General features: G+C 40.3%; 1 long non-coding RNA gene across 3 annotated transcripts in view; it reads left to right on the top strand.

Annotated features, from left to right (window-relative positions):
- LOC111821298 (uncharacterized) overlaps positions 1-26,936 on the top strand; it is a 165,278-nt gene that overhangs the window by 68,109 nt on the left and 70,233 nt on the right. For all 3 annotated transcript variants that reach the window (XR_002824738.1, XR_002824740.1, XR_002824739.1), the window contains exon 5: positions 3,108-3,228. This is a non-coding gene — a long non-coding RNA (uncharacterized LOC111821298). The remainder of the gene's footprint in view (positions 1-3,107; positions 3,229-26,936) is intronic.

Genomic DNA, 26,936 nt, shown 5'->3' on the forward strand with positions numbered 1-26,936 from the left:
GGATATCCAGTTATGCCAGCACCATTTGTTAAAGAGACTGTCTTTTCCCCAATTAATGGACTTTGGGCCTTTGTCAAAAATCAGCTGCTCATAGGTGGATGAGTTTATGTCTAGATTCTCACTTCTGGTCCCTTGGTCTATGTATCTGTTGTTGTACCAGCACTAGACTGTTTTGACTACTGTGGCAGTATAGTAGGTTCTAAAATCAGGTGGTGTGAGGCCTCCCACTTTGTTCTTCTTCTTAAGTAATGCTTTACTTATTTGGGGCCTCTTCCCTTTCCATATGAAGTTGGTGATTTGTTTCTCCATCTCATTAAAAAATGCTGGTGGAATTTGGATTGGGATTGCATTGTATCTGTAGATTGCTTTGGGTAGAATTGACATTTTCACAATATTGAGTCTTCCTATGCATGAGCAAGGCTATGTTTTTCCACTTATGCAGGTCTCCTTTGGTTTCTTGCAGTAGTGTCTTGTAATTTTCATTGTATAGGTCTTTTACATCTCTTGTTAGATTTATTCCTAAGTATTGTATCTTCTTTGAGGCTATTGTAAATGGTATTGATTTGGTGATTTCCTTTTTGAAGTTCTATTTGTTAGTGTAGAGGAATCCAACTGATTTTTGCATGTTTATCTTGTATCCTGATACTTTGCTGGAATCTTCTGTTAGTTCCAATAGTTTTCTTGTGGATTCTTCAGGGTTTTCTATGTGTAAGATCATATCGTCTGTAAATAGAGATACTTTGACTTCCTCCCTACCAGTTTGGATGCACTTTATTTCTTTTTCTAGCCTAATTGCTCTGGCTAGGACTTTCAGCACAATGTTGAACAAGAGTGGTGGTAAATAGCATCCTTGTCCGGTTCATGTTCTCAAGAGGAATGCTTTCAAACTCTCTCCATTTACTATGATGTTGGCTCTTGGCTTTGTATAAATACCCTTATATTGAGGAATTTCCTTCTATTCCTATTTTGTTGAGAGTTTTTATCATGAATGGATGTTCGACTTTGTCAAACGCCTTTTCTGCATCGATTGATAAGATCGTGTGGTTCTTGTCTTTAGTTTTATTAATGTGATAGATTACACTGATTGTTTTTCTAATGTTGAACCATCCCTGTATACCTGGTAGAAATCTTACTTGATCATGGTCGATTATTTTTTTGATATGTTGCTGAATTCTATCGACTAGAATTTTGTTGAGTATTTTTGTGTCAATGTTCACGAGGGATATTGGTGTGTAATATTCTTTTTTTGTGGTGTCTTTACCTGGTTTTGGTATCAGGGTTATGTAGGCGTCATAGACTGAGTTTGGGAGTATTCCATCCTTTTCTGTGCTCTGAAATACCTTTAGTAGTAGTGGTGTTAACTCTTCTCTGAAAATTTGTAGAATTCTCCAGTGAAGCCATCCGGGCCAGGGCTTTTTTTTTGTTGGGAGTTTTTTAAATTACCTTTTCAATCTCTTCTTTTGTTATGGATTTATTTAGTTGTTCTACCTCCGTTTGTGTTATTTAGGTTGGTAGTGAGTTTCTAGAAATTTGTCCATTTCCTCTAGGTTTTCAAATTTGTTAGTGTACAATTTTTCATAGTATTCTGTTATGATTCTTTTAATTTAAGTTGGGTCTGTTGTGCTATCACCCATTTCATTTCTTATACGGGTTATTTGCTTCTTCTCCTGTTTTTCTTTTGTCAGTTTGACCAATGGTTTATCAATTTCGTTGATCTTTTCAAAGAACCAGCTTTTGGTCTTGTTAAATCTTCCAATTGTTTTTCTATTCTCTATTTCATTTAATTCTGCTCTAATTCTTAGTATTTACTTTTTTCTGGCACCTGAGGTCTTCTTTTTCTGCTGTCTTTCTACTTGTTCAAGTTGTAGGGTTAACGTTTTGATTTTGGCCCTTTCTTCTTTTTGAATGTGTGCATTTATTGCTATAAACTGACCTCTGAGCGCTGCTTTTGCTGTGTCCCAAAGGTTCTGGTAGGATGTGTTATCGTTCTCCTTTGATTCTCTGAATTTCTTTATTCCATCCTTAATTCCTTCTAAATGAGTATGTAATGAAATTTTCAGGGATCAATACTAAACCAGAGAAATCAAGTTAGTTCTAATGCCAAGCTATTTTAGGTTTGCTTAATGACTTAAGCAAAGAATTCTTATTTTGAAAGTCAACTAATATTCGTACATACACGAAAGTTGTTGAGCTATGGCCTGTATTAGATGGGTACATACAATATTACAGCAACAAACGCTAGTGAGTCTAATCCTTTTCACTGACTTCTGACTATAATTTTTCTGTTGATTATGACTTGGCACCATCTTCAACTTTATTTCTTGTCTGTGATACTGACTTGGAACAAATAAACTTACGTTTGAAAACACAGGGGTTGAATCAAATTGAATTTGGGGGAACAGAGCACGTAAGGGAATCAGTAGAATGAAATAATTTCTCAGTTATATTTGTTGAACACCTACTATGTGCCAGACACTGAGCTAGGTGCTGGGTGTGGAAGATAAGGAAGATGAAGAGCTGGCAATCTAGCAGGCAAGGTGATGAGGCAGACACAGGTGACTACCAAGAAAGGTATTTCTAGCTGCTTCCTGGCTCACAATTTTACTGAGATATTCATTGTGTATGGTTGCAGCGGGTGGGGTTGTGATAGGTATAAGGGTTGCCAGTATAGAATGTTCTCTGCCACCTTTTATACGCAGAACAAAGATGTCTGGAGACGCCCTAATGAGTTTTCAGTTTGTGAGCTTCTTGGCATCAAGTTAGAGCAGGTGGCAAAGGGAATTCAGTGCCAGGTCAATAACTTGGATTTATGTGCCCATATATATGGAATTTCCTTAAGGGTCATTCCTGGGAAGGAGGTCTGACCCAGGAGAATTTTAATGCAAGTGGGCTCAAGTCACCAGGTGCCCCATTATTACCTTGTCTATAGGGTAGCAAAGCCCTGGTGGCACACTGGTTAAGAGCTACAGCTGCTAACCAAAACGTCAGCAGTTTGAATCCACCAGCTGCTCCTTGGAAACCCTGTGGAGCAGTACTACTCTGTTCTACAGGGTCACTATGAATTGGAGTTAACATGATGGTAATGGGTTTCTTTTTTTTTATTTTAGGATAGCAATTTTTAGTGGTTCAGAATGGAAGGAATATGGATCTATGGAATGTTGGTGCTTGATTCTTCAATAATAAAAGAGATCTGAGGCAGAAGAAGGCAGGCTTGAGCTCCCAAAAGTGGTAAGGACAGTATTCAAACTCATTTGATCTCCACAACTCTTGGGGTTTATCCAAGGGAAACTTTTTTCAAGGTCCTTGGGAACAGAATTTATTCTATTCCTAGTTGTTTCTAAGAAGGTCATTAAGGAGTCTTCAGTCCCTTATCCTTTTTCATACTCACGAAATCCTAAGTGAGAATGAATAATGTACTTTTTGGATTATCTTTTGGTGTGGGCAGAGGAGTTACCACAGGGCACGTCTAAAGTAAATCTTTCTGCCAAAGCTAGGTCTGGTGCTGTCTCCTCCGGAGCGCCTTGTCAATATGCTTATTAGTGGAGCCACCAAAAAGATAATCTGGACCCCTAACTAAGCTGACCAAATGTGCTTTGGTGAACATGTCACTGTCACACAATAATATACAGCATCAGGTCAATTAGTAATTAATATTTTACGAGTAGCGTTTGCTACCCTGCCCAAGACTGTGTTTGGGGTACTGTTGGTCTATAGCCATCTCTAGATGGTTTAGTCCACAGGAAAGCAACCAGGTGCTCAAAAGTTTTCTCATCTAACTTCCTCAAAATTTAGATAGTTGTCTATTCAAAATTAATGGTTTCTATTGTCCATAGGGTCAACACAATTTAGAATCAGCTTGACAGCGATTTTTTTTTTTGGTCCATATGTCTGTGGCCCTCTAGTTTGTCTTTTCCTGCCTTATATTATAGTTATATACATTCCTATCTCCATTAATCAATGATAAAATCTTCTTTAAAAATTTTATTGTGTTTTAGTTGGAAGTTTGTAGCGCAAATTAGTTTTTCATTAAAAAAGTTTTTACACAAATTATTTTGTGACATTGGTTGCAATCCCTGCAACTCTCAATGTGTCAGCATTCTCCCTCTTTCCCTTTCCACCCTGGGTTCCCTGTGTCCATTCGTCCAGCTTTCCTGTCCTTTCCTGCCTTCTTGTCTTTGCTGTTGGGCAGGTGTTGCCCATTTGGTCTCCTATACTTGATGAACTAAGAAGCACATTGCTCACCTGTGTTGTTTTTTTTATAGGCCTGTCTAATCTTTGGCTGAAAGGTGGAATTCAGGAGTGGCTTCAGTTCTGAGTTAGCACGGTTTCTGGGGGTCCGTAGTCTCAGGGGTTCCTTCAGTCTCTGTCAGACCAGTAAGTCTGGTCTTTGTGAATTTGAATTTTGTTCTACATTTTTCTCCTGCTCTGTCCAGGACCTTCTGTTGTGATCCCTGTCAGAGTGGTCAAAGGTGGTAGCCAGGCACCATCTAGTTCTTCTGGGCTAGGCTGGTGCAGGCTGCGGTTCATGTGGTCCATTAGTCCTTTGGACTAATATTTTCCTTGTGTCTTTGGTTTTCTTCTTTCACCTTTGCTCTGGATGGGATGGGACCAATAGATGTGTCTTAGATGGCTGCTCACAAGCTTTTAAGACCCCAGATGTAGAACGTTTTCTTTATGAACTGTTATGCCAATTGACCTAGGTGTCCCCCAAGACCATGGTCTCCAGCTCTCAGCCCCAGTAACTCGGTCCCTCAAGGTGTTTGGATGTGTCTAGGAAGCTTCTATGATTTTGCCTTGGTCAAGTTGTGTTACCCTCCCCTATATTGTACATTGTCTTTCTTTTCACCAAAGTTAACTTGTCTACTATCTAGTTAGTGGTTTCCATTCCCCACCTCTCCCCTCCTATAACCATCTAAAACTGTTTTTTTCTGCGTATAAACCTTTTCTTGGATTTTTATAATAGTAGTCTCATACAGTATTTGTCCTTTTGTGATTGACTTATTTCACTCAGCATAAAGCCCTCCAGATTCATCCATGTTGTGAGATATTTTGATGATTCGTCATTGTTGTGTAGTGTTCCATTGTGTGTATGTACCATAATTTGTTTTTCCACTCATCTGTTGATGGACATTTAGGTTGTTTCTATCTTTTTGTTATTGTGAATAATGCTGCAATGAACATGGGTGTGCATATGTCTATTCCCATGACAGCTCTTATTTCTCTAGGATATATTCCTAGGAGTGGGATTGCTGGATCATAAGGTATTTCTATTTCTAGCTTTTTAAGGAAGCCCTGTATCATTTTCCATAGTGGTTTATAATTTTACATTTCCACCAGCAGTGCATAAGAGCTCCAATCTCCCCACAAACTCTCTGACATTTGTTATTTTCTGTTTTTTAAATTAGTGCCAGTAATGTCAGGTGAGATGGTATATCATTGTAGTTTTGATTTGTATTTCTCTATTGGCTAATGATTACAAGCATTTTCTCATATGTCTGTTAGCCACCTGAATGTCTTCTTTGGTAAAATGTCTGTTCATATTCTTTGCTGATTTTTTAATTGGGTTGTCTTTTTGTTGTTGAGGTGCTTAAGTGTTTTATAGATTTTAGAGATTAGACCCTTGTTGGATATGTCGTAGCCAAAAACATTTTCCCTGTATATAGGTTATCTTTTTACTCTTTTGATGAAGTCTTTTGATGAGTTTAAGTGTTTAATTTTTAGGAGCTCCCAGTTATCTAGTTTATCTTCTGGTATTTGTGGATTGTTAGTTATGGTTTCTATTGTATTTATGCCACGTATTAGGGTCCCTGTGTTATCCCTATTTTTTCTTCCATGATCTTTATTGTTTTAGGTTTTATATTTAGGTCTTTGATACATTTTGAATTAATTTTTGTGTATTGTGTGAGGTATGGATCCTGTTTCTTTTTTTTTTATAGACAGGCATCCAGTTTTGCCAGCATCATTTGTTAAAAACACTGTCTTTTTTCCATTAAATGGACTTTGGGCCTTTGTCAAAGATCAGCTGACCTTAGGTGAGTGGATTTACATCTGAGTTCTCGATTCTGTTCCAGTGGTCTATGTGTCTGATGTTGTTGGTTCTCTAATCAAATGACTCATTTTAATATTCCTTGTGAGTTTGATTTGATTTTTATGAATTCCCTTAATTTCTGTTTATCTGAAAATGTCCTAATTTTGCCATCGTATTTGAGAGAGAGTTTTGCAGGATATATTATTCTTGGTTGGCAGTTTTTTTTTCCAAAGTTTTATGTTTGTCATCCCATTGCCTTCTTGACTGCATAGTTTCTGTCGAGTAATCATTTTTATTGTTTCCCCTTTGTAACTTTTCATTTTTCTCAAGCTGCTCTTGGGATTCTTTCTTTGTCTTTTGTTTTGACAAGTGTGATTATTAAATGTCTTGGTGACTTCCTCTTTGAGGTCTGTCTTAGGCTGGGTTCTCTACAGAAGCAAAACCAATAAAATGTATAAATATATATATATATATAGATTTATATCAAGGAAATGGCTCATGCGATTGTAGAGGCCAGAAAGTCCCAAGTCTGTGGATCAGGATAGAGGCATCTCCTGATTCACCTATCTGCAGGGGCTGGCGAACCCAAGATCGGCAGGTCAGAGAGCAGGGCTCTTGCTCACAGGCAGTGAATATCGATGAATCCCAAGATCAGCAGGTAAGCTGCTAGCTCAAGTCCCAAGAACCGGAGGTCAGATGAACAGGAGGCAGCTGCAGGATCCAGAGAAGGCAAAAGCAAGAAAGTCCACTTATATATGGATGCAGGTGACATGCCCAAGGAAACTCCTTTTCAACTGATTGGCTACTCACAGCAGTTCCCATCATGCGGGTGATCACATACAAACACTGAGAATCATGGCTCAGCCAAGTTGACACACAATCTTAACTATCACAGGGTCTATCCTATGTGGGGTTTGTTCAGCTTCTTGGATGGTCAGCTTTTCATCTTTCATGATATTTGGGATATTTTCTGCCAGCAAATCTTCAGTGATCTTCTTTGTGTTTTCCATTTTCTCCCCCTGTTCTGGAACTCCAGTTACACACAAATTTTTGCTCTTGATTGTATCCCACATAATTCTTAGATTTTCTTCATTTTTCTTAATTCTTTTTTCTCTGCTTTTTCCTCAATATGGCGTCCATAGATTTGTCTTCAATATTGCTGATTCTGTCCTCCATTGTTTCAAATTTGCTTCTAAAACCTTCTATTGAGTTGTCTGTTTCTAAAATTTTGTTGATTATCTTTTGGATTCCTAGTTGCTGTTTGTGTACGGTTTCTATTTTTAATTTATTTTGACTTTTTGTTCTTGTATTATTTTCCCAAATTCTCTTGCTTTATCTGTGTTTTCCTTGATTTTGGCTGTGTTTTTGTTGGTTTTGTCTGTGTTTTCTATGATTTTGTCTATTTTTTCCTTGTTTTTGTCTATGTTTTCCTTGATCTCTTTCCTAGTCCCTTGGAGAGCCCTGAATATTAGTCTTTTGAATTTCATATCAGGTAGTTCCACTGCCTTTTCTTGTACTGGAAGGTCATCTAGTGCTTTCTTTTAGTCACTTGCTGGAGCCATCTTGTCCTGCTTTTTGTATTTTGATAGTGCCTGCTGTCTCTGAGACATTGAGGTATTATTCTCTTTATTTATTGATTGTATGTTTGTTTGTCTAATCCTGCTTATTTGTTTTGATATATCAGGGTGGGCAGACCAGGTGTGTTTTGCTGCTTGTTCGTCTGTGGGCACAATGGCTCTAACTACTTTGTCTCGGTAGCAGGGCAGCAGCGGGCAGGGTGAGCCTGCTTCACTGTACACTGGTTTGATGAAGTGGCTGAGGGTGGACTGTGCAGGTGCTGTGTGCCTTTTACTATTCGTCCAGCAGTGTCAGAGCATTAACAGCCCTTCACCAGATAGGCAGGGGTGTTGGACAGGGAGTAGTACTGGCTCCTTCTTGCTGTTCAGCATCTGTTTGAGTGGTGGGAGGGGAGGGGAAGTGCAGTCCTGGTGTGGCTGCGGGCTTGAGCTGGGGTTGCTCTAGGTGCTGCAGTGCGGTGAAGGTCAGCAGTAAGTGGGGGTGGTGTACTGGGCTACATGGGAGGAAGAAAGAAAGAAAAAAAGGACAGCTGGAAGGTGGAGTGGGGTTGATCTAGGGGCCTGTGGTAAGAGGGGGAATGTGGTGTATGGGACTAGGTGGGAGGCAGAAAGTGGTGGGCTCATGCGGCGTGGCCTGGTGGGAGGGGGGTAGCATATGGGGCTAGGTATGAGGGAGAAAGAAAAGGAAGAATGGGAAATAGGAAAAAAATGACATGGCAGGTGCTAGTGGGTGGGGGTGGGGTGGACCTGGGTTGGCAGTGGGCCAGGGGCTCTCTAGCCACTGTGGTGTGGCGTGGCCCAGTGTGAAGGGGTAGAAGTGGTATATGGAGTAGGTGGGAGGGAGGAAGAAAAGGAAAAAAGGTAAAAAGAAAAGAAAAGAAAAAAGAAAGCCTCTGCAGGAGCCTGCTTGTGCAGGCAGGAAGTACCCAGGCTGGCAGTGGGCTGGTGGCTGCCTACCTGCTTTGTTGTGGCGTGACCTGGCAGGAAGCAGTAGAGGCAGCATGCGGGGCTAGGTGTGTGGGGAGGGGGAGAGTGAAAGAGAAGGAAGGGAAAAAATAGCACAGCGGGCGATGGTGGGTGTGGACAAGGTGGACCCAACATGTTGGTGGGCTAGTGGCTCTCTACCCACAGCACTACAGTGTGTCCCATTGGGAAGTGGTAGAGGTGGTGTATGGGGCCAGGTAGAGGCAGAAAGAAAAAGAAGAAAGGGAAAAAAAGAAAGAAAATAAAATGGATGGTGAGAGCCCATAGGTGGGTGTAGGGGGGACCCAGAGTGGCAGAAGGCCAATGGCTCTGTACTTGCGGCTGTATGCCATGGCCTGATGGGAAGGTGTAGAGAAGGTGTATTGGGCTAGATGGTAGGGAGAAGAAAAAGAAGAAAGGAAGACAAAAATGGTGTGGCGGGATCTAGTGGTTTGAGGCAGGTGGGGGGGTGTGGGACCTGGGGTGGAAGGGGGCCGGTAGCTTTCTACCCATGGTGGTGTGGTGAGGCCCGGTGGGAAGGCGTAGAGATGGCGTATAGAGCTAGGTGGGAGGGAGAATGAAAAAAAAGAAAGGGGAAAAAAGAATAAAGAAATGGTGCGGTGGGAGCTGGTGGGTGGGGGCAGGGCAACCTGGGGAAGCGGTGAGCCAGTGGCTCTCTAGCTAAGGTGGTGTGGTGTGACCTGGCAGGAACGGGTAGGGGCCTGGTAGGAAGGGGTAGGGGTGACATACGGTGCTAGGTGTGAGGGAGAAAGAAAAGGAGGAAAGCGGGAAAAATGGCATGGTGGGAGCCAGCAGGTGGGGATTGGGAGACCCAGGCTGGCACTGGGCTGGTGGCTGTCTACATGTGGTGGTGTTGCATGGCCCGGCAGGAAGGGGTAGAGGTGGCATATGGGGCTAGGTGTTAGGGAGGAAGAAAAGGAGGAAATGGGAAAAAAAAATCGGCACTGTGGGGTGGACTTGGGTTAATGGTAGGCAGTAGCTCTCTAGCCAAGCAGCAGAGTGTGGCCTATTGGGAAGGCATAGGGTGGCATATGGGGCAGAAGGATGAAGGGTGGGAAAGTGTGTTTCTGTGGTACTGGGTGTTCTGTCTCCTGTTGGGAGCTCTTTGAAGTTGCCTTCCCATACTCCCTCTCTGGGGTCATTGCTGGCTATGCTTCAAGATGGCAACGCTGTGCCGTGTTAGTTGGCAGGGGACCTCTACTCCATATTTTGCCTTGTTCTCTATTTTCCTTCAGTTTCTTCTTCCATTAGGTGTTTAATATTGTTATTTATCCCTTCATTTTATACTTAGGGTTCCAGGATTGATGTTTGTATCTGTTTTATTTAGTTTTTCGGGTCTTTGCTGCAGAAAGACAGCATGTTCCATCTGTTTAAGGTGCCATGTTGGCCCCACCTCAATAAGTGATAAATTCTCTGAATTTATTCTTTCTTTAGATTCTTTCTATAAGTACTGACATATTGAATGCTAATTTTCTCTTTTGTGAAAGCATTAATGCAGCTCTGAAGGAACAGGGAGAAAGGAAATTAAGAGGACATAAATATTAAAAGGTGGTGGTGGAGGTAGAAAACATGTGTCCCACCCCTTTACTTTGGTAATAAATATGGGGGACATTGTAGGTTGACTGTAGTATAAAAGCTCAGATCTGTATTTCAGGGTATCTGTTATTCGGTCACATCTTTCTCATTGGCCAGCTTCCTTGCTTCAAATACAGCATCTCAGAATCCAAAATAAATGAGCATTGCCTTGGGATCTGTGGGGGGTACCAAAGTTGGATGATGGTTCTTGATCGTAACAAGCTTATAATTTAGTAGAGAAAATGAGTTTAACCTCCTTGAACTCAGTAGGTAACTAACTGCACAAGAAGATCTTTCAGATGTCCAGGAAAAAGGGTGACCATCAAGGACTGGAGAAGTTGGCAGCACTTTTAAATTAGGATGCAGACATCACCTTAAAAAATTAATGGTGTTTGGACAAGAGAAGAACAGAGGGGAGGCATTACGTGAAGGGACTGTGGGTATGACTCGAGGCCCACTGATGGTGGTGTCTGCCATTTTCAAGGCTCCTTATTCTCATAAACTTTAGTTACTTTCAAAAAAAGGTGTATCTGAAGACACTGGCAATGCCCTGAATAAGTTATAGGGGGAATACATGCACAAGAAAGGAGACCATCAACTCTCCTAAAAAGGACAGTCTTCCTTGAAAGGGACAGAAATTACCATGGTTTGAGTTGGGAAAATATAAATAGAGACTAGGTAATCTTTTCTAAACAAAAATCAGGAACTTTTAAAAGAATCTACATATGTTTAATTTTTATCCATTAACTTTCATGGGTTTATTTTATGGAAGGCAACTATGCCCTCTCATGCACTGCTCTTTGTAAACTTCTACTCCTCTTAGAGCTTCAACTCAAATGTCACCTTCTCTGCAAAGCCTTCTCTGGCCCCAAATCTAGCAGACTTATTTGTTACTGCATCTGCTCGCTCTATGAACCTTTTGGATACGTTCATCATGACAATAATGACCTTGCATTGCAGTGGTTTATTATGAGTCTGTCTTCTCACTGAACCTGTGGCTCCATATGTCCATAGTATATTAGTAAGTACTCAATAAATTTATGAAGAAATAGATATTCCTTGGGGCTATTTTTTCATCTAATAGAGGGCCATGGGGCTAACCCAGTATGGCATTTCTTAATGTTCTTAGTAGAGAAATGTAAGGATAGAGATGAATTTAGTTTGTATAAATTCACTCATTCACTTGACACCTACATGATTTTATTACCACATGTACTTAATCTTTTTCTTTAGCTTGACTCACTTCCTATACTTAAAATAAATTAATTAAAAATAAAACTTTTAAGCACTGCCATATATGGAAAAAGAAGAATAGGTATACCACTTGCCATAAATAGAAGGAAAACATTCAAATACATTAAAGCAGGTAAAATCCATCCAAGCATTTCCTAAAATATCTCCGTATGACCAGTGGTGAGTGGACCACTCATTGGAAAACTTTGTTCCAGGGCTTTTATGAAGTCACCATTAGCCCTGGTGGCATAACAGTTAGGTGCCTGGCTGCTAACCCAGTGCCTCTGTGGGAAAAAGACCTGGCAAATTGCTTCCATAAAGATGACAGCCAAGAAAACCTTATAGGGCACTACTACTCTGTCACACAGGGTCACTATGAGTTGAAAATGGACTCAATGGCACCCAACAACAACAAAGCACCTTTATTAAACACGTTGTCAGTATTTCTCATATGTTTCCACCAAAGTACTCTACATGGCAGAGGACAGTAGACATGTCCCCCCAGGTTGATCTCCTTCCTCCAGAGGAGAGTGATCATGTCCCCCCAAGGTGGTCTCCCTCACCTTCCTGAGAGAGTGTGATCATGTCCCCATGCCCCAAGGATTGTCTTCTCCCCTGAGAGGAGAGTAGAAATTTCTTTGAAATCTTTATTTTTGTCCTAACATGTAATTATTTTCATATAAAGACATATTTTCCTTCAAATAATTGGGTAAAATTATGATCTCATATACTGTTTGTTTGATGACTTTGAGTACAACTACAATTCATCATCATGCACCACACTTTGAGAAGAGCTGTCGTGCATAAAGCACAATATTATATTAGATGGTTCCCATCTTAGTACTAAAATGTAATTTGGTATGAATATTCCCCAGTGAATGATACTGAATGTGAAATCCAAGGGAATTGAGATATGCAGAAAACTCTAGGAAGGCTTTCCCCACTAAGACAAAAGAAGTGAAAAATAGAGATGATTACCTAGATCATTTTGGACCAGATTTTAAAATTAGTTTTTGAAAAGTAATTCTGGGGGAAGATGAGAACTAGTCTTTATTTGAATGACAAAGGCAAAGGAACCCCTCTCCATTTTATAGGGAGGTGCTATTCTTTATTCTCATTAGTCTTGGTCAATTTAACTACTCTCACCCAGGCCCTAGTGATGTTGCTCATCAGGATGGGGTAGGGGTGGGTTGGTGCCATTTAACTACACATTCCTTTCCATTGAAAATGCCTGTAGATTTTGGTGGATCATGTATAACTGAAGTTAGTTAGTAGGTAAAGCTTTTCCATTCATCAACTGACTTCAATATACCAGTAGGGGACTCCGTATCTAGACTTTTGTCTATACTGCTCAGTTATTCTGGATAATTGCTGCATGAGGTAAGCCTACTCTGAGCTAGGACAGAGCTGGGAGTAGAACTTTTGACTAATAGATGTTTAATTTTTGGTTCATCTGATCTCATTTTTAAATTTAGAAAATGGGAGGAGAAGCTCTTGGCTTTATTTGAGTGTTCTGTTTCTGTACTTACTGCTAGTGGAAGTGGCTGGCAGATTGATTAAACCATCTTCATGTAGCTGGTAGAAGCCTTGTAAAACTTCCTGGAAGTCCACAGAATAAGCCCCCAAGGAAAAAACAAAAACTGCATTGGAGTCTGTTTTAAACTTTAAACTTTAAAGAAACTTGACTGCAAATAAAGCTATCCATATGGTCATTCTTATTTAACGTGGATTCTAGGGTTTTTAGTAGTTTTCGAAGACAGGATCAAGAAAGACTTTAATTGTTTTAATACAGCATGCCCAATCTTTCCTCATGATGTGTGTGTGTGTTTGTGTGTAAGGAAAATGATGATCATTTAGCATATGTTCTGCCAACTATGACAACATTGCTGGCCAAACCCCTGGGAGTAATATTTGGTAGCGATTGTCTTTTGGGCCAGAAAGTAGTTCAAGTGCCATTTCCGTCTCCATGACTTCAAGACCCATCAGTATCTTGCCCTCAGAAGCCATAGAAACTGGGTCCCATTTCCCATGGTGAGGGCTGATTTGTCTACTCTCTATTCCATGACCAGAGACATCAGTGAGTGATAAAACCAGGATCTCTGCTCTGACCCTCCATCTGGCTTACGGCCCATTTCTTTGAGTCTGTATTTTGAAGTTGGAAACCCAAGAAAATAGGCACTATTTAGTATTAGTTGTCAATCTGCCTTTGAGTAAAAACAGATGCTACACCTATCATGAGTCTTGTTTCTTAACAACATTTTGCTTTGAATCTTTAGAGAAATGCCCAAAACTACCAAGGATGCCTCTCCTTTGGGTCTTCTCCTAGGGGTCTGAGGCCAGTTAGTATGAAGATGCAGAGCTGAGTCTCCATGAATCTCTTCTCCAGCTGGCTCACGGTAATGAAGAGGGCTGCATGGGAAATAGCATGCTCTGCTGTCCCATACCAAGCCTTCCCAAGCCAAAGAGTGTAAGAATTTGGGATTGGCAGAAATTCTTGTTGCTCTGACAAGGAGTAATACAGACTACTGACAGAAAGCTGAACACCTAAAGCTGCCTGGAGAGACAACACACACCTCTGCTTCTCCTGCCTACCTACTCACTTAGCAGGGCTGGCACCTGGATTGGGAACATGGTAGCTGGATTCTGAGCTCTACCCCTCCCTAACTGGGTGGCTCCTCGCACACACACCACTAACCCTGGTGAGCCCCTGTTTCCTCGTAGGCAAGAGGAAGGGATTGGACACTTTTCTAAGGACACTTTTAGCTCTGAAATTCTATGATGTGATTAAAATTGTGGGATGGGAGAAGGCGAGGCATCACAGAGGGCCGTGGAATGGTAACAGTAACTTCTAAGGAATGTCCAGGCCTTTCTTCATTTTTGCCTTTGGTTACACTCATGACCTCCACCACCTCCTAGTATTTCTACTGATTTTCCCTGTGACCTCAGGCAAACTGCTTAACTTCTTCAAATCTCTGTTTCCTTTTCTATAAATTGGAAGAAATAACACCATACATATGGAGTTGTTGATTTTGGTACAGGTAGTCCCCAACATGACAGGGTTCCCGTTCTGGCAATTCCATCATAAGTCGGTTCTGATGTTCTCATTTTTTTAATTTTTAGTTTTCATTATTATTGCCTTTTATTATCAGTATCTTTATAAATCTGATCTTTATTTGTTTTGGGGGGTTGAAGACATTACATATAAACATTACATATAAATGAAGGTATATTTTAACATTGTACATAGTACATATTACTAACGATAAGATGTACCAAAAAAAAAAAAAGATGGTTGTAAGTGTGGTTTGTCATAACTCGAATACGCTGTAAGTTGGGGACAACCTGCATTTCTACTTTAAGCACTAAAGAGTGATACATTTAAAGTGCATAGTGTAGGGTTGATTCATGCAGGTCTTCACTAAATGTAAATTTCCTCCACTTTTCCCCTCCTCTCCCAATTTTCTTCACACTGGCCTTTGCCCTGAAGAACTTGTGACAGGCTGGATATCCTGATTAGGTGTTACCCAGTTAAGGTCAAAGTTAGTCTTCAGAACATCACTGATGTTCCTCACATCAGGAATACGCCAAAGCAGAGACTTTCTACAAGTTCGTTGTGTTTCCTAAAGCTGAGTAGGCGAGAGATAGGTGGAGGCAACTGGCCCAAGCTGTGTCCCTTTTCCCACCCCCGCCCCGACCCACAAATGCTCTCCCTACTTCCTGCATCTTATCTCCTCCTTTCAGGCTGGGCTTCTTGGCCCCCCACCTCATGGACTGGTTACACTAGTCAAAAGAATCCTCTTCTGTGGCTAAAACCATCTCACATTTACTCTCTGAGCCTACCTTTCACTTACCTCATGGCAGGTCTTCTGTATTTTGTTTTTTTTTCCTTTTATTGTTGTAGTTTAAGTGAAAGTTTACAATTCAAGTTAGTCTCTCATACAAAAATTTATATATACATTGTTATGTGACCCTAATTTCTCTCCCTATACTGTGACAGCACACTCCTTCTTTCCACTCCTGATTTCTCGTGTCCATTCAACCAGCTCCTAACCCTCTCTGCCTTCTCATCTCACCTCTAGACAGAAGCTGCCCATTTAGTCTCATGTATCTACTTGAGCTAAGAAGCACACTCTTCATGAGTATCATTTTATGTCCCACTCTCCAGTCCAATCTTTGTCTGAAGAGTTGGCCTTGGGAATGGTTTTAGTTCTGGGTTGACAGAGAATCCGGGGGCCATGCTTTTTGGGATTCCTCCAGTCTCAGTCAGACCATTAAGTCCAGTCTTTTACTAGAATTTGAGTTCTGCATCTCGCCCTTCCTCTGCTCCATCAGGGACTCTCTGTTGTGTTCCCTGTCAGGGTGGTCATTGGTGGTAGCCAGGCACCATCCAGTTCTTCTAGTCTCAGGCTGATGAAGTCTCTGGTCTATGTGGCCCTTTCTGTCTCTTGGGCTAATACTTTCCTTGAGTCTTTGGTGTTCTTCATTCTCCTTTACTCCAGGTGGTTGGGACCAATTGATGCATCTTAGATGGCCGCTTGCTAGCTTTTAAGACCCCAGACGCCACTCACCAAAGTGGGATGCAGAACATTTTCTTAATAAACTTTGTTATGCCAATTGACCTAGATATCCCCTGAAAGCATGGTCCCCAGACCCCCACCCCTGCTACTCTGTCACTCGAAGTGTTTGATTGTATTCCGGAAACTTCTTAGGTTTGGTTTAGTCCTGTTGTTCTGACTTCCCCTGTAGTGTGTGCTGTCCTTCCCTTCACCTAAGATAATTCTTGTCTACTATCTGGTTAGTGAATAACCGTCTCCCTCCCTCCCCACCCTCGTAACCATCAAAGAATGTTTTCTTCTGTGTTTAAACCTTTTCTTGAGTTCTTATAATAGTGGTCTTATACAATATTTGTCCTTCTCTGACGGACTAAATTCACTCAGCATAATGCCCTCCAGATACATCCACTTTATGTATCGCAGATTCATTGTTGTTCTTTATCATTGCGTAGTATTCCATTGTGTGAATATACCATAATTTGTTTATCCATTTGTCCATTGATGGGCACCTAGGTTGTTTCCATCTTTTTGCTATCATGAACAGTGCTGCAATAAACATGTGTGTGCATATATCTATTCGTGTGACAGCTCTTATTTCTCTAGGATATATTCCAAGGAGTGGGATTGCTGGATTGTATGGTACTTCTATTTCTAGCTTTTAAAGGAAGCACCAAATCGATTTCCAAAGTGGTTGTACCATTTTACATTCCCACCAACAGTGCATAAGTGTTCCAGTCTCTCCACAACCTCTCTAGCATTTATTATTTTGTGCTTTTTGGAATAATGCTAGCCTTGTTGGGGTGAGATGGTATCTCATTGTAGTTTTGATTTACATTTCTCTAATGGCTGATGATTGTGAGCATTTCTTCATGTGTCTGTTAGCTGCCTGAATGTCTTCTTTGGTGAAGTGCCCGTTCATATCCTTTGCCCATTTTTTAATTGGGTTATTTGTCTTTTTGTTGTTGAGGTTTTGCAGTATCTTGTAGATTTTAGAGATTAGATGCTGATCGGATATGTCGTAGCCAAATTTTTTTTCCCAGTCTGTAGGTTGTCTTTTTACTCTTTTGGTGGAGTTTTTTGATGAACATAAGTGTTTGATTTTTAGGAGCTCCCAGTTATCTAGTCTCTCTTCTTGCACTTGTGCATTTTTACTTATGGTTCATATTCTGTTTATGCCATATGTTAGGGCTCCTAGCGTTGTCCCTATTTTTTTCTTCCATGATCTTTATTGTTTTCGATTTTATATTTAGATCTTTGATCGGTATTGAGTCAGATCTTCTGTATTTCAATTTGGGATTTGCATTCCATATTCTTGATCTTGTCTCTTCATTTAGATGGCAGATTTCATGAGGGCAGGGAACTTGTGATTTGCATCCTAAACTTAGCAAGCATTCCCTGGTGGGCAGGGCCCTTAATAAAAACATAATTTTAAGTTTTCACTGTGGTAGCACTGAGTCTCTCTCACACCACCTTTAATTAATATCTAATTTTCTCAACTTTTGTTCCTTCTGCTTCTTCATAGAGTAGACGAGGCTTCTAGATTTGAACTTGTATTACTTTTAGAAAAATTATTTCATTTTTCTGTTCTTCTTTTTACCTGAAAAAATGAAACCATGCTTTCCTTTTCCTTGCCTTTCTGATGTCTTTCTGAGCTCTCGAAGATCTAGCCCTTCCCAGGCATTTAAAGGTTGATAATACATTAGCCTCCTGATAATAAGACCTTTACTTTAAAAGAATGCCCATAAACACTTGGATTTTTTTCTATACTCCTGGGCCTCATCATAGTATTTTAAGAATTCCCCAAAATTGAAAAAAATCAGTTATACCAATCAATCTCTATTTAGCCTATTCTATACAGTCAAATTTAGACTCAAAACTCGTGCCTTAAAAGTTCTGCATTCCTCTGAAGCTAAATGACACACAAAAATGTCAAAAACACTGTTGCATGTGAATCGCCTCAGTCCCTCTCTGCTAATGTAGGTTTGTGCAGCAGATTGTCTCCTCGTGGAGGGCACTGGTTTGCAGGCTAGTATGTGCCTATTTAAAACAGATGGAGGCATCTCCAAGGCAGCTTTGTCAAAGGCCAAGGACATTTTTTCCGCAGACGCTCCGAGCTTGCTGCCACATAAACAAATGGAATGATTTCACTTCAGCTTCCCCAGTTTTTTTGGATTGACAACAAGTGCTAAGAGGAAGGCAGAAGCCAACAAGGCAGCCCAGTGCAGCTAGAAGCCCAGAAGGAAGCTGAGGATTGTTGGCTCTGCTCCATGCTCAGGGTGAGGCTGTAAGCAAGCTTCAGCCGTGAAAGAACGTCTGGAAAACCTCTCAGCTGGACAACTGGATGTTTTGCCCATAGACCCAGAGGCTGGATGATGTAGGACTGTAGGAGTAACGAGAATCTACTTTGGATTTTCTTGGTTCAGTGAACAGTTCTCAACCCTTGGCGGCCCACTAAAATCACCTGTGAAGCTGTTAACAATTGCCAATGTCCCAACTCCACCCCAGGCCTGTTGAATCAGAATGTCTTGGGGTGAGTGACCCAGGGGCAGATTGTCCAATAGGCAAGGTAAGCATGGTGCTTCTAGGTATAGCTGGCATCTGTTTCTCTTCCAGCCCCTCAGCACCTTCCTACAGAATCAAAACCTCTTTTCAAATTTATAGTCCCTAACAGGGACTGATGACCCAGTAAGCGAGGTAAGCATGGGCTTACTTGTGCTTACTTACTAACGTGTAGCTCACAATTTCACGTAGGCTTCATCCATTCCTGGGTGAGTCCCAAGCATTGGCATTTTTGAAAAGATCCCAAGGAGATTCTAACATGCAGTCAGGATGGAGAACCACTGATTGCTGATAGCAAGAAGTTTTTGGTTTTTTTAAAATACTCTGGTGGAGGGTTTTCTTTTTTTTTTTTTAACTTCCATAGAAGACTTTTTTTTGGTAAATTTTATAATATTACACTTTCTTTCATTACTTCCCTAATTATATTTATACACACACATATACATATACACACATATATGTGTTAGAACATATATATACACATATACATACATATATAAACCAAAAAAACTTATTTTTGTCGAGTCGATTCTGACTCATAGTGACCCTATAGGACAGAGTAAAACTGCCCCATAGGGCTTCCAAGGAGCGCCTGGTGGATTCGAACTGCCAACTTTTTGATTAGCAGCTGTAGCACTTAGCCACTTCACCACCAGGTTTTCCACATATGTATATATGTGTTTATAATTTTTATATATAATAAAATATATGTAATTTGTCAAGAGTTTTCAATAATACAGAGTTTATTATGTCTCCAATAAACCATTCTTTCTATCTTGTACAGTCCAAGAGTCGATGGCTGCAATATATTTGATTCCATATTTGAAACTGAGTGTCAGCCAACTTAGGTCTAGTCCTAGCTCTATTAGACGATTTAAGTCATGTAGCTTCTCTGAGACCAAGTTCCCTTACCTGTAAAATGAGGGAGTCAGAGCAGGTGTTCTCCAAGTTTCTTCACAGCTCTAGCATCCATTAGTGACATTAATAATCATTGCTAAACATCATAGAGCAAGACTCACAGAAGAAAAAGAGAATCTTTTTCACATATGTGCTGGAATTAATCTCTTGCCTAGTCTTTAGGTACTATGTTAAGGATGTATGGTATTAAGAAAAGACTAAAACCTATCTGGAATCTTGTTCCAGCTCTGCCCATAACTATCTTGGGCAGACTAATTTTTAGATTTTTTATATGTAAAATGAGGAAACTGCCTTTAGAGTGCTAAGGATTTGTTTCTCAAAGTGTGTTCTTTGGAACACTAGTCCCATGATATGTGCCTTGAGAAAAGCTCCTGGAGTTAAACAAATCTGAGAAATAAGGCACAATATATCTCTCCTCTTGGTGAGTGACAACGTATATTGGTGTTAAATGCTTTGCACAGTCATTTAATAATATAAAAAAAAAAAAGCCTGCTCAACATTGTTTAACACAGTTTGCCAAGTAAGTAGCCATACTTATTTGACCAAGGAGCCAACCCCAGGCTCAAGGAATACGTGTAAGGATATCTGCTTGCTGCTCTAGGGCTCGCAGGAGACCTTGGATATTCCCACGATCAGTGGTATTTTTGATATGGTGACTCCTACCCCATTCTCCTTGGAATGCTGTGGCTACTGAAGTCTGTATCACCCCCTTCTCTGGATCCATCACTTCTCACCCTCAAAACCCAAAGCTTAGGGATGTCTTTGGTCAGTTGTGAGCAGATTTGCGGAGGTCATAGATCACCTGTAAAGAAGAATGGGAGGGAAGAATTTGAACTGTGTGCATAATCCACTTTGTAATGCAAGGCAGAAGGCAAGAAAGAACTTCCATGGTCTACTGTAGCCAGGAAGGTAGGTGGAGCAGGGCAGTCAGCAACATCAATTCCTTTTTTTCTGTTAATCATAGTATACAAACAAAAAACCAATTGCTGTAGAGTTGATTCCGATTCATAGCGGCCCTACAGGACAGAGTAGACCTGCCCCATAGGGTTTCCAAGGCTGTAAATCTTTATGGGAGCAAACTGCCACACCTTTCTCCCGTAGTGTGGCTGGTGGGTTTGAATCACTGACTTTTCAGTTACCAGCTGAGTGCTTAACCACTGCGCCACCGGGGCTCCTTTTAATTATGATACAGACAGCTCTTATTTCTAGGATATTATTTTTCCTCTTCCTGCTGGCTTATTCTTACAGAATAACAGTAGACTACATCTAGGAGAGATTTCCTGGGCGGTGCAAAGTGTTAATACTCTTGGCTGCTAACTGAAAGGTTGGGGGTTTGAGTCCACTCAGAGGCACCTTAGAAGATAGGCCTGGAGAGCTACTTCCAAAAAGCCAGCCATTGGAAACCCTATGGAGCACAGCTCTACTCTGACACACATGGGATTGCCATGAGTCAAAACTGACTTGATGGTAACTAGTTAGTTACATCTAGGAGGGATCTTAGACATCATAGATTCCAGATATGGCAAATAGGTGTAACGTATGGGGCCAAATTTGACTAGCAATGGCTGCCTGGAGCACTGATTGAGAAGAATATTGAGGTTATATACTAACTCAACAGAGAAAAGTTCTGTTACTCCTAATGATGACTATCAGAATATAAGATAGTGACACAATGTTATATAAGCAGGGTATTTGCCATTCTTTATGTAAGTTAGGAAATTACTTGCCAAGAGGAGAATATACTTGCCCAAACTCACATAGCAAGTGACTGTTCCTTTCTTCTTTCTCATTTACTGAGCATGATCTTGATATTTAAAGGATAAAGGTATGGAATGTGTACTTTGAGGTTGTCTCAACCCAAGGTATGCAATAATTTGCTAAATTTGAATAATGGTGAGATCATTCATTCCCCTTTCTTCATAAATAGAAGATAAGCCAATTGCTTTCATTTTTTCTGGCCTTTACTTGCCTACACAAACATGGCCAGTGTTTGCAACCAAAGTTGGAGCACTAATTCAGTGCTTTGAAAACTCGTGAGTTTTACTAAGGGCTCCACCCACATGTGTCATGCTTGTGGGTTTTGTCACTTTCATACTTTATCACCTAGGAAAATGTAGACTTGTTCTGACCTTTGGGAGCCTCAGCTCCAGCCTTCCAGGGGCCTCTTAGGTCTTACTTCCAGGTGCTTTCCAGTTCTGACATCAGTGCTTGGAGAAAATTAGTAGCTAATATAACCTACCATAGACAAAAGTTGCTTCCATTCACCAAGGTTATGCTCCCCAACATAGCTACAAATATCTGGCTCTCATTATGGGGCCCACTGGCCCACTTCAAGACCCTGGTTTCTTGCCTGTTGACTTCTGACTAACCTTGGAGGATGACTTGGCCGACCCCTTTCAGTTCTCTTCCAATTATCCAGCTTTCTCCTTGTTTCTGGAAGCTCCCATCTTATCTTCTCCTTTGGCAGCCATTCTTGGTATCTTATGTGCAGAGCAAAGGAATGATATCAAGAAAACATTCAAACTCAAGCCTCCTGCCCAAATGTATGGCAAAGAGCCACTCTCCTCATTGAGCCCAACAAATATTTTCTCTAAATGTTACTGACGTTCAATTCAGCTGGTCATTACTACATATGCAGCTCTCTACTTTGCAAACTGGTAGACAGTTTAGAGTAAGTCCTATTCCTTTAGAAAAGCTATGTACCAGTATATATGTGCTTATCTTGTCACAGAAAACAGCCTAGAAAATGATATGCAATACTTTAACAGTGGCTACCCTAGGGAGTGGGAGTGGGAGGGCCTTGGAGTGGGCTTTAATTTTTAACTTTATACAAATCAGTGTTGTTTGAATTTTATTTTTTTTTTTGTGAAGAAGCATATATTTTCTAATTAGGAAATAAAAACATTAAGTAAATTTTAAAAAATAAAATAATGTTAAAAATATAGATGAAGATACAGAGTTTATTTAGTCCTCTGATTTAAAACCTGCTGTGATCTTTATCAGATTTGTCACACAATTTTGTGTGTGTGTGTGTGTGTGTGCCTATACACACTGGTGTTTGGTTGCCAATTGTCTCTTGTGAAGGACTGTTCCTTATTCTGAATTATGTCTCTCTTGCATTTTACATTTTTGGTGTTAAGATATCCTTTTGTTTATGAAATGATGGTGAGTGGAAGATAATTTAAGTCCTTACTTGGTGTAGTGAAGAATTGAAGACTCAGTGTCAGTTCCCAAAACTTTAGACATGTACTAGTTTATTAAAACCACAGGCTTAAATCTTGAGCCATGCAAGAATTATAAATGTTTTAAAAAGTTAGGCAGAGGGAGGTGGGGCCAAGATGGCAGAGTAGTCAGATGCTTCCTGTGGTCCCTCTTATGACAAAGACCTGAAAAAACAAGTGAGTTGATTATATATGATAATATAGGAGCCCTGAACATCAAAGGCAAAGTTGAGAAATTGGACTGAGAGGCACGGGGAGAGAGAGATGGTTCAGAAGCAGCAAGCAGTTGCAAGACCTGACCTGGTGGGAAACAGCACCCTGCAGGCTGGATCAGCTGGCGTGCGCAGTGAGGCAAACAGTGGTGCTTGGGACGCATTTTCCACATCAGGAGAGACCAAGTGGCGGAGAGTCTGCACAGCCCTCCAGCACCAGCGAGAAGTAGCGCTCAATCGGCAAAAGATAAGTACATGTGTCTAACCCACTGTGTGGATCAAAAAACACTCCCTTTGGGAAAAATCTCTCTCACATGTACCTGCACCCTCCCTGCTCTGCACGGGGTCCAGGCTGGCTTCAGCAATTGCCATGTCCCCTGGGCCAGAAGTTGGACATGTTGCATGCCCTGTGCCATTCTCCTGGCTTTGGAGAAGGAAAAAATTAACAAACAAGAAAAAATAATCTGCCAGCTCCCCTAAGCCAGGAACTCAGGGTGGGCATAGCTCCTTTGCCTAGGCACAGGCATAAGGGATCCACAGACTCTGAATGCCTTTCACCCCTGCATAGACCTGTGTGGGCCCATTTCAACAGTGTATGCCCTCATTAGCACAGTACAACAGGGTATATACTTGAAGCCTAATTTCAACTATATCAGGTATATGGTGGAGTGGCAGATTTGTGACATTTGACACCGCTCTGCCCATTAAGCAGGGTCCTCACCTACCCACATCAGTGGCCTGAGGACTGGAGGTTCCACCCATGCCATCTAGCCACCCATGACAGGGGTCCAAGAATAAGTGGTGCCTCCCAGTCTTTACAGCCAATAGCATTGGGTGCCCATAGTCCAGTTGCAAAAACCACCCACCTACATGATCTAGGGAACAAGGACAAGCACTCCTCTCAGATATTCGGGGGCAGTTGTCAGCCCCCTGCCTTGCTCAGCACATGACCCCCACTGTAGCCAGATACCTATGTCTACTCCAATTACCCCTAACTCTCTAGGACTGTAGATGAGAGTCTGCACCACACACTTGGTGACAGACTAGCTGGACACCGGAGCTGAATCCATAGAAGAAGAGTAAATGGACTGCTGGGCTCACATACCTAGTAACAGCTCTAATCACCTGGTGACAGGACATGAGAACTTCAAAGGCACCAATAATCAAACTAGCTCACACAAGCAGTCTATTTGGGCATATCAAAACAAAACAAAACAAGAAGCTAAGACACAGTAAGCAAGCATAAAATAAGTAAATATAATAACTTATTGATGGCTCTGAGACAACAGTCAATATCAAATCACATAAAGATGCAGACCATGATGGCTTCAGCAAGTGCCCGAAACAAAGAGTCAAGAAATCTTCTGGAGGAAGAGAATTTCTTGGAATTTCCAGAAGTAGAATTCAAAAGATATATACAGACCTCTTCAAGAGATCAGTAAGGAGATCAAGCAAAACAAAGAACATGCCAAGAAACACACAGACAAAGCTCTAGAGCATATCAAGAAGGTTATGCAAGACCATAATGACGAATTTAACAGGCTACAAGAATCTATAGAGAGACAGCAAACAGAAATCCAAAAGATTAACAATAAAATTTCAGAATTAGACAATGCAATAGAAAGTCACAGGAGCATAAATGAGGCAATGGAAGTCAGAATTAGTGAAGTTAAACATAAAGCACTTGATGTCAACTTATTTGAGAAAAAATCAGATAACAGAATTTTTAAAAATGAAGAAACCCTAAGAATTATGTGGAACTCTATCAAGAGGAATAACCTACTTGTGATTGGAGTACCAGAACAGGGCGGGGGATAACAGAAAATACAGAGAGAAATGTTGAAGACTTGTTGGCAAAAAACTTCCCTGATATTGTGAAAGAGAAGATATCTATCCAAGATGCTCATCGAACCCCACGTAAGGTGGATCTCAAAAGAAAGTCACCAAGGCATATTATAATCATACTTGCCAAAACCAAAGATAGAGAGAATTTTAAGAGCACCTAGGGATAAATGAAAAGTCATCTACAAAGGAGAGTCAATAAGAATTAGCTCGGACTATTCAGCAGAAACCATACATGCAAGAAGGCAATGGGATGACATATATAAAGCCTTGAAGGAAAAAAAACTGCCAGCCAAGAATCATATATCCAGCAAAACTATCTCTCAAATATGATGGCAAAATTACAGCATTTCCAGATAAACAGAAGTTTAGGGAATTAATAAAAACCAAACCAAAATTACAAGAAATACTAAAGGGAGCCCTCTGGTTAGAAAATCAATAACATCAGATAACAACCAAGACTAGAACACAGGACAGAGCAACCAGATATCAACCCAGATAGGGAAGTCACAAATAAATCAAAGCTAAAACTCTGAAAATAGGGAAACAGAGTCGTCAATACGTAAAAGATGACAACATTAAAACAAAAAAGAGGGACTAAATAATGTAGTCATAGATCTTTGATATGGAGAGGAAGTCAAGGTGATATAAAGAAATAAAAGATTGGTTTAAACTTAGAAAAATTGGGGTAAATATTAAGGTAACCACAAAGGAAATTAACTATCCTACAAGTCAAAATAAAAAACTAGAAAAATATAAAGACTCAGCAAATACAAAATCAACAATGATGAAAAGAAAATACATAAAGAATAATGACTCAGCACAGACAGTTAAATGGAACAAAGAAACTGTCAACAACACACACACAAAAGACATCTAAATGACAGCACTAAGCTCATACCTATCAATAATTACGCTGAATAGAAATGGACTAAATGCATCAATAAAGAGACAGAGAGTGGCAGAATGGATGAAAAAACATGATGCATCTATATGCTGCCTACAAGAGACATACCTTAGACTTAAAGACACAAACAAACTAAAACTCAAAGGATGGAAAAAATATATCAAGCAAAAAACACTCAAAAAAGAGTAGGAGTGGCAATATTAATCTCTGACAAAGTAGACTTTAAAATAAAATCCATTGCAAAGGATAAGGAAGGAAACTATATAATGATTAAAGGGTAAATACACCAGGAGAACATAATCATAATAAATATTTAAGCACCCAACAACAGGGCTCCTAAATACATAAAAGAAACTCTAACAGCATTGAAAAGAGAAATACATAGTTCCACAATAATAGTAGGAGATTTCAACACACCACTTTCAGTGAAGGACAGAACATCCAGAAAGAAGCTCATAAAAGACACAGAAGATCTAAATGCCACAATCAACCAACTTGATCTCATAGACATATACAGAACACTCCACCCAACAGCAGCCAAGTATACCTTCTTTTCCAATGCACATGGAACATTCTCCAGAATAGACCACATATTAGGCCATAAAGCAAGCCTTAACAGATTACAGAGCATTGAAATATTACAAAGCATCTTTTCTGACCACAAAGCCATAAAAGTAGAAATCAGTAACAGAAAAAGCAAGGAAAAAAAATCAAACACATGGAAACTGAACAACATCTTGCTCAAAAACTACTGGGTTATATAAGGAATTAAAGATGGAATAAAGGAATTCACAGAATCAAATAAGGATGAAAACACATCCTACCAGAACCTTTGGGACACAGCAAAAGCAGTGCTCAGAGGTCAATTTATAGCAGGAAATGCACACATCCAAAAAGAAGAAAGGGCCAAAATAAAAACATTAACCCTGCAAGTTGAACAAATAGAAACAAAGCAGCAAAAGAAGCCCTCAGGCACCTGAAGAAAGCAAATAGTAAGAATTAGAGCAGAATTAAATGAAATAGAAAATAGAAAAACAATTGAAAGAATTAACAAGACCGAAAGCTGGTTCTTTGCAAAGATCAACAAAATCAATAAAACACTGGCCAAACTGACAAAAGAAAAACAGGAGAGGGAGCAAATAACCTGAATAAGAAATGAGATGGGTGATATCACAACAGACCCAACTGAAGTTAAAAGAATCATAACAGAATACTATGAAAAACTGTACTGTAACAAATTTGAAAACCTAGAGGAAATGGACAAATTTATAGAAACACACTACCTACCTAAACTAACACAAACGGAGGTAGAACAACTAAATAAACC

This window comes from Trichechus manatus, unplaced genomic scaffold, assembly GCF_000243295.1.
Source record: "Trichechus manatus latirostris isolate Lorelei unplaced genomic scaffold, TriManLat1.0 scaffold00076, whole genome shotgun sequence".
Taxonomy (NCBI): domain Eukaryota; kingdom Metazoa; phylum Chordata; class Mammalia; order Sirenia; family Trichechidae; genus Trichechus; species Trichechus manatus.